The sequence below is a fragment of the Asterias amurensis genome, chromosome 7, assembly GCF_032118995.1.
Source record: "Asterias amurensis chromosome 7, ASM3211899v1".
Classification (NCBI taxonomy): Eukaryota; Metazoa; Echinodermata; class Asteroidea; order Forcipulatida; family Asteriidae; genus Asterias; species Asterias amurensis.
In genome coordinates this window covers 11,902,206-11,915,304 of record NC_092654.1, presented here as the reverse complement: position 1 = coordinate 11,915,304, position 13,099 = coordinate 11,902,206, and the positions used below count along the sequence as shown (strand labels likewise).

General features: G+C 38.9%; 1 protein-coding gene across 32 annotated transcripts in view; it reads left to right on the top strand.

Moving 5' to 3' along the window:
- Window positions 1-768: 768 nt before the first annotated feature.
- LOC139939519 (CUGBP Elav-like family member 1) overlaps window positions 769-13,099 on the top strand; it is a 122,328-nt gene continuing 109,997 nt past the window's right edge. For 31 of the 32 annotated variants that reach the window (XM_071935488.1, XM_071935492.1, XM_071935501.1 and 28 more), the window contains exons 1-2: window positions 769-906; window positions 4,655-4,801. The gene's annotated coding sequence lies outside the window, so the exon portion shown is untranslated. The remainder of the gene's footprint in view (window positions 907-4,654; window positions 4,802-13,099) is intronic. The other variant, XM_071935489.1, reaches the window with a different exon arrangement.

Here is a 13,099-nt window from a genome sequence, read left to right as displayed (position 1 = left end):
TTACTGGTTGGAGAAGAGATATGTACAGGTAGGTATTCCACACACATCTGGCTCAAAACGAATGCTGTTTTGTCCTAGAGTTCAAAGTCTTGCCCAATGCCCAGTACCAATGAAAGTGTCGGCTGCTAATTAATTATAGGAAACCTAAGATTTTAATTTGTAGTAACTGACTTATTGGCAAGATGCACCTATGGGATGAGTGGATTAGAGCCAGGAGTGCTGCAGGTCTTGACATCCACTCACAAATTATCCTACATCCCACCTCACCCCCTCAAGTCTTGAGTAAGGTGATCGCTTTGCAGCACAAAATGTGACTATACTGAGCTCAGTTACTTCAATCAGAAATGTATTTCCATAGGTCAATCCTACATAGGTCAATACTACGGTCGAGGGAAATTTTCTGTGAAAATGTGCTCACCGTTAAATTGAAATAGCGCCCTCTTTTGATGGAAATTATTTGGACGTCTCTTTTATAGTTTTGTTTCTATTGCATTGTTGTTCGATAAAGGATTTAGTGTTTTACCAACTGCAAATCGGTGTACCGAATTTTTTATGGCCAATTATTATTTCCAAATAATAGTTTGAAGTATTGTAATCCATAAAAAATTTCTGCGAAGTTTGACATCACAATGAAACATTTCGTAAGATACATGCAAGAGCCGTTGATGATAATTTAACTGGTACCCGGTTTATGAAAGATAATCATTGCTGGTAAATGACTGGTAATCTGGCGCGAAATGTCTATGGTCTATGTGCACGTGGGCAAAACTCACGGCCATTGCATGCATCATCAGGTTCGTCGTGCGTGGAAGATTGTGTTCGTCTGCCATGTTGTTTCGTATGTCAAGATTTCGCCGTGCGGTCTGAGCTGAATGCAATACAACTATCTGCTGCTACATGAATGAGGTAATACTAATAGCATTTCTTATTCAATGTAGTATAATATCAGCTTTCAAACGCCAGTAGGTATTTGCAAACCATTGCTTGCAGGACAGCGCAGTCAGTATGCCCCCCAAAAATCCCCAACAGAGCTGGCCCGACCACTCATTATTACTCAACGTTTTCGTTTTATTAGCGCAGCAGCCATTGCTAGCGCATGTCTAAAGTGCGCTTTCCCTGAGCTGATGAGCAGTATCAAGTCATTTGTCATTTGTCACTGTTACTTCAGTGGAAGTGTCACACGTTTGTGTTGACTCGGGTTGTATGTATTCAGGTTGTAGTTAGTAATGTATTGCTTAGTTGGACTCCTCCGTCAGTTGGCTTTGTTGAAAAGGGCACGTTCTATTGCGAACGAACAGTTTTGTTTTCTTCATTATTTTCATACTTATTAATGATTAAATAGCTGTTTTGTTTACCGTCCTGGAAAAAATTTCGTATCGTGCCACCACTTTTTCATTTGATATGAAATATTAAAGTATCTAATTTACCTCAATGATGAGACTGAGGTATCCCTTTTTGTAAAAATGAGTGAAAAGTTGGTGGCGCCATACGGAAAGTTATCCACAACATGTTCCTTGTAAGTTGTATTCTTTGTGTTGTGTCTTGAACTACCAACAAGTCTTTAAAACAAGCAAGCCACTTTAGGTTGAATGTAAGCCGAGGGAGCTGCTTAGTTTAATTACATTTTATTTTCACATTGACCCTGTCATCCAAACCCAAGGATGGCATTTAAAACAACAATTCTCAACATCAGGCTAGTACCAGTCACCAGTGTCACTGGCAGTGAATAGTTAAGTTAGGGACAACAAGAATATGTACGGAATTTGAGCTACTCTAACCAGGTTAAAGTATGTTTTAATTGTAGTCAGAATTTTGTTTGCATTGTACTATTTTAGAGAAGCTTTAGAAATTAGTAGGTCCTACCGTGCTGTCTTTATTATGATTGCGCGCTATGACCGTGTTCTTGCATAGCGTATGCCGTTTAAAGACAGTGCGGTGTGCGCAAAGCCTTTTTAAAAGATGTAATAACTGGTAGCAAGGCCAAGGGTGTGGATAGTTGCGACAACGTTAACCAGCCTCCCGAAGGCGAAGCCGGAGCATTACAAGCTAGGATTGTCGAAAGTGGTAAAAATTAGTCCCGGTCTGAATAAAGTTGTTGGTCTCCATTGTTTATTTCTGGTTTTAGCTGTGTCGAGGGATGAGGGAGTCCAGATTTTTGGCACTATTTATTTATTGGGATGGGTTGCAACAGTCGGTGCTTTGTGACTGCGTCTCATAGTTTTCAAGAAAAAACATTTAATTTCCTAGACCTGGAGTTTCATCTTTGAGGAGAGCAAGGCCATTTTCATTTTGAAAAGGGCACTTCAACTGGAATGATAAACTTTTAAATGGGCACCAATACCAGGGCAACGAAGGCAATAGCCTGAAGTACTGACGATGACAAGAAGGCTACTTCACTTCCATGAAGACATCACTGCTTCACCTAAAAAAAAAAAAAAAATGAGCACAAATGTAAGGCATAAGCAGGGGTCGTACAAGGCTTGTTGTACATGTAAGTTCATGTGAAGTAGTGCTGTATTGACCTATTCATGGCTATAGATTGAAGTAGTCAAGCAGTTGGTTACAGTCTGCTTGATTATTTGTAGTAGTCTTGTAGGCATCGGGCAAAGTTGTTTGATATTATGTGGTCAGATGAAGTGGGTGAAACTAAGGCCATGCTTGGTCACTGACATCACACAAGGCATTATGTAGCAGGCCTGGGGTCGATTTCACAAAGAGTTAGGACTAGTCCTAACTTAGGACTAGTCCTAGGAGATATACAAATTGCATGGATAGTCCTAAGTTAATAACGAGTCACTGGAGATAAGACTAGTCTTAACTCTTTGTGAAATCCACCCCTGGATTTTCATCTTTGAAAAGGCAAGGCTGTTTTCATTTTGCAAGGGCACTTCCATTGTTAAATCTTATAAGTAATGGTAAACATTTCAAGGGGCACCACTGGCATACACCAGGGGCAACGGAGACAAAATTTTCCCATAGACTATAGTGCCCTACATTGCAAAATGATCTTGCCCTCTAGAAAAATTAAATCCCAGCAGTAGGATGTTGGGTTAGAAAGTTCTAGAGGATGCAGGAAATTAATTCATTCGTTTCCAAAGTGTTGTCAAGTCAATAAGGAATGTGCCAAAATGTTTAGCTTCATTCTCCCCTCAAAAAAATCAACCCCCAGGAAAACCTTCCTTTAAAACAAACAACCCTTAGAAAAAGTACATTACAATCAGAACATGCCCACTTGCAATGTGAAGTGAGAAAAAAATTGTTTACTTTTATGACTGTGACTTGACACACTTCTGGAGTTTCAAAAGAATGGTAGGAAAAGTTTTGTATCAGGGTGCATTACTCATTGTGGATATTTCTGGCACTAAGCTGCAAGTTAACTTTGAATTACATTTGTACCTGTACCATGGAGGAAGGTACCATGTACATGTACATGTTAGTACGGATTACTGGTGTCAATGGCAACTTGCCCTTTATTGTTGAAGAGCGCCCTCTTTTGAACGTTGGGTGTGCCCTGGCTATTTACGACTATACTCTTCTCCAGAGGAATGTACTACCATATAGATAGATACAGTCACACTAGAAAATGCTCTGTCATAAGCTGTGATGCTTGTAAAGAAGATTAAGTCTCCCCTGAAATCTAGAACTTTATAGGGTAGTTGTTTTTATTAATTTTGTTTTAGATACATACTTGTACATGTATTACACCTTTTTCTAAGTGTAGACCATTTTCATTTGATCATTTTTAGTTCCTCATTTGTGATGATGAAACTTGAAAAACACAGTCCCAAGTCATGCCTTGCCTGGCTTTTACCTTACTACAATACCAGACCTTGCAGCTGCTTAAAAGCAGGTTCGTTTTTTGATGCATATGTTTAGATACACTTCGTGAGAAGACTGGTTTTTGACAATTACCAATAGTGTCCACTGTCTTTAACTGAATGTAATTGTGAGTTTTAGTAGCAAAGTCCCTCCTTAAGATTGTGTTGTTCATTGCAGAATGTAACGGGACCCCAATTATTTGGTTTATGTGCAATTATTATGAACAGGTTTGTTATACAGGTTTTGCCTGCAGCCGTGGAATCAAACACTTTGTCATGTTGTTGTTGTTTTTTTAATTGCGTCTAGTTAGGTATTGGGTTCATGGAGTCATGCCGACTAAAATTTGAACAAAAGGTTAAAAATTGGCGTTTAAACAGCTCCGTCTTACTTTTTAAATTTCCTAAAGCTGCTAAGCAGATATAGTGTTTGACAGTAATCTTTTTGTTTATTGGCTGCAACCAGACAAAATTCAGGCCTGATACTTCACAGCTAGGCAACGAAGGCGATTGCCTCCATGCCCTCTGGTCATTGCCTTGTTGCCCTTAAAATGCTTCAGTAGAATTTTAAAATGTTATCATAGGGTGCCCTTTAGCAAGGAGAAAAAGTCTTGGTGCCCTTTTCATTTTAAAAAAACGAAGCATACAGGCCTGAAGATTTATGCGTGCACATCAGGTTTACTTTTGAGCTCAACAAAAATTTACTGTCAACATGCTGATATTCTAATTAGAAAGCCCACTTTTACTCTTTAAGCCAAGAATGCTGTCTTAATGCCAATGTGGCAAAACAAATCATCACTACCCCTATACTTATTTCATTTTTTTGTCTACTTCCGAAGATGAACTGACTGAAAAGGAAATCAAGTGATTTGATTTGTCTCTTCTCTGCAGCATCCCTCGTCAGAAACTTCACTCCTGCAGCTGAATCTCCATAGAGCTTGATCTTTCCCTTCCGTTATAAACAGCTGTCCATCCGTCTGCAAAGTGTAAGTATTTTTTAAATTTTTTGATTTTACAGATTTAATTGTCTCTGAAGAGTGATTTGACATTTGTTTCCCCGGCTTGCGCGTAATGAAAACACAGGGATCCTTGTAGATCGGTAGCCCAGAGCATTTGAGTAAAAAAAAACAATGTACCAATATTTACGTACAGGAACATTTAGTGCTTAACCTAGCACAGATGTCTGCCGGGACCCCTCGCTTTGTGTGGCACATGGACCCCAAACAAAGAAGCAAAATAATGGTCTGGATGCAGGCTGGATCAAACAGTGGAAGTACATGTACACTTTAAGTACAAACTTTTATGTTGGTAGTAGTTTATGCAGCTTTGAAGAAAGAAAAACTACACACCACGCGCCCATTTACTTAAAAACTGACACTCTCCGGGACTCCTTTTATCAAAAACGTATTGGATTGCAGCCATCTGAAAATGATACATCAGCTGCTGAAATGCACTTGTCTCCTTGCTAAGTTACTTGTAGACCTTATGAAATATCTTGGTTCGCGAACGGAGAAAAAAAAGAGTACCCAGTGGAACAATCTTAAGAAAACACCTGAGACTGTTGGGTAACGAAATCTGCAACTAAAATGGCAGCTGAGCAAATCAAGCTTTCTTGACTGCCCCAATTTTCAGTAAGAAAGGGAGGTTGGACAAAATCCCGTTTGTCAACTTCCATTTTGCTATATCTTATTTCTCGCGATTACAGTTTGTGAATCGTTTCCAGATAAAAAAATGTAGGACAGGAGAAAATTGTTTTAAAAAATGTCTTTTTTGCAGGTATTTAGTGCCCTTACGGAATTGTGTATTTTGGGGATATGAGTTTGGTTTTGTGTAAAAATTAATGTCTGATATTTCTGACAACTGACTATGTTCTGTACTATTGTGAACCAATGAACATACATTGAAAGGTTCAGGCTGTATTCAAGTGAACATAAAAAAGGATAGATGAGTATTTGCCCCCTACCCCCCCCTCCACCCACCCCCATCACTTTGACACCTACATGCACTTGGATGTAAAATCATCTGGAAAATGATGCTGAGTGAGAATATCAGAAGTGCACTTGAGGTTTCTAAAGGTCGTCTTTCACATAATTTCCTAACCTTTTCTTGTTATGTCCAAGGGATTAACCAAAAAAAAACATGCATTCAGAGAAACCTTCTGTGACATTCAGAACTTGGCACTTTTTTTTATTTTAATCCGCACAGAGTCGTCGTGGGATGTGTGAAGTAGGCTTGACTTTAGACAGGATAACTAGATGCAAATGAATACCGCTGTTTGTATAATATTAATAATTCAAACATGTTAGTTTATTTAGTGTGAACTATTGAGGGTTAGGCGTGTCTCAAGGGGTGTAATCTTAGGTTACTTGAGACCCCATTTAATCAATGAGGGGATGTGCGAAGGGCGAGAGGGAACAAGGGGGTACCTACACTGCAAACAGATTCTTCCTGACTGCACTTCGTTTATTTTATCGGCGGTAAATCTTTTAAAATCCTGTCCCCTGCTTTGACATTTGATTGGTTCAGCAAAAGCAATTGGGATTCAAAAAGAAAGGTCTAAGCAAACATTATTAATGTGTTAAGGTTGGCTTATTACCTTCAAAAAAAGTGCGCAAGATGGAAAACTTGGGGTAGACTAATGACTGGATGCAAAACTTTCCAAAATAAAAATCAGCGGCCGTTTACCAACAGTTAATTTCGGTCGGAAAGTTCATTTCAAATGGATGGTTCATGTACATGTAAACCTACACGGAGGCGCTTTTTAAATCCAGTAAGGGATGAACTTTCAGTTTGCAAAGTGCGTATTTTTTCTCGCTGGATACATTTCTAGTTTCCACTCTCTTTTTTTTGTGCACTTTAAAATGTTCATGGAGAGCGCAGAGGATTATGAAAATTTCTATAAATTAGATGATGGATCAAGGGAGAATAAGGAACCAGGGTTTAAATACAAAAACATGCAACCTTAATGAAATGTCAGGACGGATTAAGGTAATATATCAGACACACTTGATAGTCTACGACACGATAACGGGATAAGAAACTTGATTAAAATGTCTGCAATACCAAACAAAAATACTGGGGACTGGGGAGATTGCTTTAAATTCACACAAGGGCATTATTGCTATCACCAGGGTCCAATTTCATAGAGCTGCTTTTAAACAAGAAAATAATTATTGCCTAACATTTTTTTCTGCTAAGCAAACGTTACCAGACCAGGGCCCAATTTCATAGAGCTGCTAAGCACAAAAATTTGCTTTGCATGAAATTTCTTCCTTGATAAAAACAGGATTACCAACCAAATTTCAACGTTATTTTCAGGATGAGCAAACAACAGCTGAATACCAGTAACAAGGAATATGAAACAAATTGAAATTTGGTTGGTAATCCTGTTTTTGAGGAAAAAAATTCATGCTTAGCAAATTGTTGTGCTTTGCTCTATGAAAATAGGCCCTGGGCCCAACTTCATAGAGCTGCTAAAACTGTAAAAGTGCAGAAAGTACAATACATGTAAGCACATCAAAATTAGGCTTATCAGAATAGGATTACCAGCCAAACTACCATGCACAAGCATTGACTGGTATCTTGCCAAGGTTTGCTTAGCACAGAATTGTTAAGCAAAAGTGTATGCAGACCTTCGTTTATAGAAATAGAAGGAGCTCTTTTAATCGCGCTCCTGAGAATACTCAGGAGCTCAATTGGAGCTCCTAAAAAATCACTCTTCTTAGATTGTCCAGGAGCTCAATTTGTTTGATAGCATACCCAGATTATGATTGTCAGGTTGGATCGGACTCGGACGTACACCAATAAAATTTACAGACAAAATAAAATAAAACAACCCCACTCCCGTTTGACAAAATACTGCACGATTTTAAGGTTTTATGTTTAATGTTTCCTTTTTTTCTAAAATGTTTTCACATTTGATATAAAGCATTAGAAAATACACATTTTCTTACGAGAAAATACGTCGTTGATCCATGGTTGATCTAGTAGTAGTTCTAGTATTGCACGGACGAAGTATACAGTAACATGTGTGTGTACGTACGTGTAGTAATGTACCCACGTGTAGTAATGTACCCAGCTGCGAGTTCGTAAAGCTAGCAATCTGTTAATTGCGCTGCTCAATCTCGAGATTGCACAACAGATGTTGATTGAGCTACGTACGTCGACGGTATGCGCTTCGCCCTCGCATTTGCGCCGCCTGGAAATGTGCGAAAACTCCCACGTGACACGTCGAGTCTTGTCTCAATTCGTTTATTGCTGGTTCACGTAGATTTTACCAATAGAGGGGGTTTTATATCACGCTAGTGCATCGTTCCAAAGCGACCTCTAGCGTTCAATGTTTCTTTTTTTTATTGTCGCACGCAAAGTAACAACGACTGGCGTGAAATCTGCTTTTGTGTTATAAATAAAATACACCGTAATGATCGAGGAGGAGCGCTGTCGATCGCGCACCTGAAAACAGCCCCAGGAGCGCGGTAGGAGCGCGGTAGGAGCGCGAGCGCGATCGCGCTCCTCAAAAATGAAGGTCTGGTATGCTTATAAGCAGCTCTATGATATTGGGCCCTGGATACAGTTCCAGATTTTATGTGTGCGATAGTACTTGAACTTTGGTTGGTAGCCTACATGTAATTGTGTTGTGCTTAGCTATTTTTGTGCCGTTTTTCGAGACTCTTGCTCAATACATGAAGGGAGAGATTTAAAAGTGCTCAGATGCTGTCGTGCTGGAGGCACTGGGAAAATTAAGAGGTCCTTACAGCTGCACAAACACTGATGAATCTAGGAAGTGGCATGCCTCGTCTATGAGACACGCTAGAAACCGTAGGGTTCTGTCAACGTAGCCAGGCTTCTGTCTGCTCGTAGAGAATGTTATGTTACACTTCACATGCAAGGCTGGAGCCCTGGAGTGTACATTGGAGTGTGTCTGCTTCGCAGGATCAATGTTCCCGAGACGTTAAACAGCTTTCACACTGTGCGTGCACATCATTAACGTCAGCTTTGAATACGTAGACGATGCTTAAAAAGACAACATCGTAGACTGAACAAGCATTCATTGTAAGTGATAAAATGAGCTTGGCATTCTCGGCAATTGCGATTTTAAGAGGTCTTTGATTTTTATAGGGGAAAAATGCATCGTGGCAGGAATTGTAGAGCCAGTGTTTAAAAATGTAGGGCACTTAAATGTTAGGAGAAAAGAACACGCACTTTAATTGTGAGGTATGACGTAGAATCGATCAAAGAGAATGTCTTGGTTGTGTTGTTGATGAGGCAGTCACTGTAAACTTTTTTTTAAAGAAGTGGCAGTCTATTTTATATGGGTTTATTCTAAGTCTTGTCTTTGGAAACTTATTTTTGTTTTGGGGGAATAATCCTTGGGAATAAAGCAATACTTTTGCATGCCTAGAATTACTCAGAGGCCACGGAGGCAATGACCTCTGTTGCCCTGGTCTTGGCCTTGGTGCCCCATCAAAGGTTTCCCATAGATTTTAAGATTTTCTACTGGAAGTGCCCTTTGCAAAATGAAAATGGCCTTGCCCTCTCTTCGATGAAATTCAAGGCATGCTTTTGAGGATTATTTTCAAGTGCTTCTTTCTTTTTTTCTTTTTTTTCTGAGGGGGTGAGTTGTAGTTGCTTTTTAAGCGTTCAACACAATTAAACTTTGATTATAGCGTTCTTCTCTTTGGTCCTTGTTCCCAGCTGTCGTTTTTCCCAGCAATATTCAAATTCAAATTTGTTGTAATTCTGAAAGGGCTCTGCGACAATAAATGGTCTCTGCGCTGAAAGGAGTGGAATTCATTGCCTCTAGATAGGTTTGAACTTGCCAACCGAGCTATTGGAGGTTGTTAGTTGTAAGCACTCGTGTCCATACAGCTCACTCTTGGTTGGTGAAGCAGCCTGTACTTTCCTGTAGGAAGTTGAATGAGTTGTACTTGACATTGACAGTTCTTCTCTCAGAACTACTCTGTAGTATCTATCAGGTACATCTTCATGTTTCAGTAAGCCTAACCTTGACTTTGTGTTCTAGAAAGAGTATCTTATACCAGGTATACTTCAAAGCAACAAGGAATGGTTCTCTGATCTAGTAACACACTTGTGGTTAAGTGATGACACAGTTAAATGCATATAATAAAGGGGGCAATTAAGAAGGAATTTATGCCGATTTGGGAGTTAATCTTGTGTAAAGGTATGTTTGAATACTTAAGTGAGATTGCTAGTGGTAGACTTGATTTAGTGGTAGACTTGATTTAAGACTTGAGTCTACCACTCAGACTCTAAAGTCTGAGATTGTGGTTATTTTCCTGTATTAGTCACGCAAAAACACTCCTCCGCAGATTGGCTACACCTAACTCGCAATCGATGGGAGGTTAATCGACAAGAGGTTAATCGAAAAGAGGGCGCTTTTTCAGGCATTACTGTATTAGTTTTTGTTTTGTTTAAGGTAGACTAAAAAAAACATTAAGCAAACCAGACACGACAATCCTTCATGATGTGGGTGTTAGGGTGGCTAGTGTGCAAAACACTAGCCTCTTACCTCTCACCACTGTGGCATGGCCTTGGTTCAAATCCTGACTAGGGCAACATGTTAGTAGTGCATTGGTTCTCTCCTAGGTCGGCCAAGGGTTTTTCTTTTGGTCCTCCAGTTTTCCCTCGCCTAAAAAATTTAACATTTCTAATCTCTGGCTGTGCCCCTTGTTCATGGGTCAATGTGCCTGGCTGCCAAAGGCGCCCTTGCATCCCAGCAGCTCAAACACATTGTTGCCGCGTCCTTTCGCAAAATGGTCAGTTTCTCTGCTGCAAATGAGGCTGATTCGGTACACACATAAATTCAGAAATTTGTATAGCTTTAATGAAAATACTCATTAAGATAATCGTGTTCGCTGTGAATTGGTAATCAGTGCTCAAATGCAATGTAATAACCATGGGGACAAAAATCTGCATTCATGCAGCCATCTCAGGTGGTTTTGCCTTCTAATTAGCTCGTTGAAAATTTCTTTCCCGTTCTCTTGAGCTTCCGCCACTTCTTGCCTCAGCTCAGTCGTGACTGATGTCTAATGTTGTTTGTCTACCTGCATCAACCGGCTATAAAAGGAAATTACATTGTTGTATGTTAACAATGAAAACCCACTGAGCAATTGTATTCTGATTTTCAAAAGGGAATTTGACTATGGAGTACTATTCTAGGGTTATGGACTTTGCTGGTTAAAGGAATAATGGTTCAATGTCGGTCTTAAAGGTTTGCACTTGGCTTAAAGGAAAGGTGTGATGACGGTCTTAAGGTTACGGACTTGGTTCATTGGTTTAAAGGAATTGTTTTAATCTTCACCACTCCACTTAAAGTAAACTAATGAATAATTACAAATACTGAATGATTTTCAAATTACCAAGTAGTGCACCACAGGTAAACTAGTTGGGCTTGAACAAAGACTATAGTACGAACCAAACACCTCCATATTAGCCTGTCAGCGCTCTACCAACTGAGCAAGTTCAATCAGTGAACTCGCCAAAAAACTACAAATAAATACTGCAACAAAAACATCTATGTAGGCGTCTTGGTATAAAAATACTACAATAAGTGCTGAGTAGACCTTTTGTGTGATGTCCATGTAGTCAATAATAATAATAATAATATCGAAAAGCGCACGTATCTACCATCAAGGTATTCAAGGTACTTAGTGTGCAGACTTGCTGGCACTTTCTAAAGGTTGCGACGCTATTACGGACAAATTTGATGGTCATTATGAGAAAGCTCGTTAGTATTCTCAGTTTCCTTGGGTTAAGAGGATCATCATAAATTTGTGAATAAATTGACTAATTATAAGACTACTACAACTGTACTAAACAACTCTCTTGGAAGTACTTTTTAATACCTACTTATTCATACCTCCCTTGCTTGGGATTTCCCAGGTTTGTTTTGACTTTAGAATTTCATAAATTTTAACTGTTATTTAGACAACATGTCATGACATGTTAAACCCATCTTGTACACGAAACTCAATAAGTAGAGTTTCAATTCAAAGAGGTTTTTTGAAAGTCTTTCTTTTTGTGTGGGCGATGTTCAAAGCAAAAACAAAGTTTAACAACAAATCATCTCTAGTTTTAAAATTAACCATATTTGAGTTTAATAAGAACAATATTAGTCCTTATTATAGTGTGTTTCTCAATAATGTCTCAAAATGATTACTCAATACCTTGTGTAACTTTCAGTTCAAACACCAAATTGCAACACTGCTCATCAATTATATCAATCAAATTTTAGCATAATTTCACCCACAGGTTTTTTTTTTTTTTTTTTTTTTTTTAAACAAATATTACGTACTGTTTTCTAACCAATCCCTTCTCACTGCCATCTCACTCTCTCGAAAAGAAGAAAAAGTCTCTGTGAAATGCCAAATTAATTCCAAGTTTAACACAGCTTGACATTCCTGCATGCTATTGATTCAGCACTCTGCATCTCGTCGGTGTATTCGAAGGAGTAACATTGCCTCCGTGGAGTGCGAGCCGAATACGACAGGGAACGATTGGGTTTCACTTCCTGACAAGTTCCTCTGATGGATTACTGGTCTCTCTGGCTTGATGGACAATCTGACATTTGAGTTTTTTTTGGAAATACAATACCTCCACGGCTAATCTTGAGCCATCAGTGTTTCGCTTCTGAGATTACCGATTATTGATTAGAACTCTTGGAAGTGGTTAGTTGTGATTTTTAATTGGCGGATTAGGTGGTACGATATGGATCACGCAGGTATCTCTCTCAGGAAGGTGAAGATATATACTGGCTCGGTATATTATTATAAACAGTCAGGAAGTGACTTTTATTTTCATATTTTTTCCAGTGTACTTTTCCTTAAAGGGTTTGGGTACTTTTTGTACGACACAAAATACAAACGCCCACAGATTTACATTTAACGTGCTGGTTTAAAGATAACAATGGCAGAAAGCTTCCCTTAAAACAATACTAAATGGGGTGCTGTAGTTTTTTAGTAATAAGTAAAGCAATTTCACAAAAATTATTTTCTTCTCTGTCACAGACGACAGAGACGGAAATTATTTTAGCATGTACAATGTACAACAAATTCACGACTTTCTTGAAAAACATTGCTCTGTGCGTTTTACGTTTTTCTCAAAAACTTGATGACGAATGAAGCTGAAACTTCTAACAGGTAAATTGTATGACATTTCACAGTTAAGAGGGGATTGGATTCATGTCATGGCTAAAAACTTGATATCTACAAAAGAAACTAACCCTTTAAGAGGTCTGCTGGCCAAGTGCTTGTAAAAACTCATCA